At 39.4% G+C, this 1636-nt stretch overlaps 1 pseudogene; it reads right to left on the bottom strand.

Moving 5' to 3' along the window:
- Positions 1–457: 457 nt before the first annotated feature.
- On the bottom strand, positions 458–1205 carry LOC129069693 (ankyrin repeat domain-containing protein 29-like; annotated as a pseudogene).
- Between the last annotated feature and the right edge of the window lie 431 nt (positions 1206–1636).

Consider the following 1636-nt stretch of genomic DNA (forward strand, 5'->3'; position numbering starts at 1 on the left):
AGTGATTGTACCATTTTGCATTCCCACAAGTGATGTATGAGGACTTCAATTTTCCACATCATTGCCAAAAGTTATTTTCATTTTTTAAAATTATAGTCATCCTAGCAGGTGCAAAGTGGTGTCTCGTTGTAATTTTGATTTGCATTTCCTAAGACTAATTAAGTTGAACAAATATGCCTGTGAATCATTTGTATAACTTTTTTGAGAAGTTCTATTCCAGTCCTTTTCTCTTTTATAAATTGGATTATTTGTCCTTTTGCAGGTAAGTTGTAAAATTTCTTCATAAAACCTGGAGACTAGGTTCTTATTGTATAAATGATTCGCAAGTATTTTCTCCCATTATAGGGGCATCTTTCCTAATTTTTTATTGTGATCTACTGAGATAGTATACAAAGTTTTAAAATTTTATGAAATCAAATTTATATATGTTTTGTTTTTGGTGCTTGAGCTTTTGGTGTCATAACCCAAGGTTATGACTATTTGCCCCTTTGTTTTCTTCTAAGAGATTTATGTTTATAGCTTTTATATTTGGGTCTCCATTCACCTCTCTGGGTCCCTTTGGTTTCAGTAATGCTGTTGTATCATCATATTGGGTGGCATCATGGTGTTGGTCCACTAAGATGGCATCACCCTCACCACCTTGCTGTGACCCATCTGAGGCAAAATCCACAGCAGCACTGTCCCTTCCTGCCTTGGCTGGTTGACTTTTACTCCTGAAAACAACAGTAATTGAATAACATACTAGTAACCACCTACAGCAGCTAGGAACAGTGCAGTGGCTCCATCATAAATCTACTCAGGGATGCTGCCTCCATGCTTCAGCAAGGTACCAACCACTTGCATGTGCTCATACTGACTTGTGGCTAATAGGGCAGCACTCCTGTCTTTGGTCCTAACTTCAGCAGATGTTCCAAAATCAAAGCGAAATCTCACAACGTCATTATGGTCTTGCTGGGCAGCAAAGAACAAAACAGTTTTACATGAAGAATTATATCTATTTCCTTGAAAAATGAGTTCCTTCGCATCATCTCTATGGCCATCTTAGGAGGTGACATGAGGAGCATGATGCCATCACTGTCCCTGTAGTCCACATCCACCCAACCACTATACGGCAACAGCCTGAGCAGAGCCAGGTTTCTTCTTCTCGCTGACCAGAATGTAGCCTTGGCAAGTGGAGTTTCTTTCTCTAAGGACATCCTGCACATGTCCATGGCTGTCCCAGCAGGACTTGTAAAATTCCAGCTGGGGTCGCAGACCAAACAGCATACTTCTAAGTAATCCCTCAGTCAAAGAAATCACAAGAGAAGTTTGAAAATATTTTTGACTTAATCAAATGAAAAATACAACATATCAAATTTGGAGAGCACATACCTAGGTTGTGCGTTTGATTCCTGGTCAAGGTGCATCTAGGAGGCAGCTGGTCGATATTTCTCTCTCACATCAATTTCTCTTTCTCTCTCTCTCTCTCTCTCTCTCTTTCTCTCCCTGCCTACACACCATCTTTCTCTCCCTCCCTCTCTCTTTTCCTCTCTCTCTAAAATCAATAAAGGTATCCTCGGGTTAGGATTTAAAAAATTAAATAACAGGAGAAACCAATGACATTGTAAACAGAAAACCATCAGAGAAAAATCAATGA

The sequence above is a fragment of the Pteronotus mesoamericanus genome, unplaced genomic scaffold (genome assembly GCF_021234165.1).
Source record: "Pteronotus mesoamericanus isolate MK-2021 breed Mesoamerican mustached bat unplaced genomic scaffold, CSHL_Meso_final contig_230, whole genome shotgun sequence".
In the NCBI taxonomy this organism is placed as follows: domain Eukaryota; kingdom Metazoa; phylum Chordata; class Mammalia; order Chiroptera; family Mormoopidae; genus Pteronotus; species Pteronotus mesoamericanus.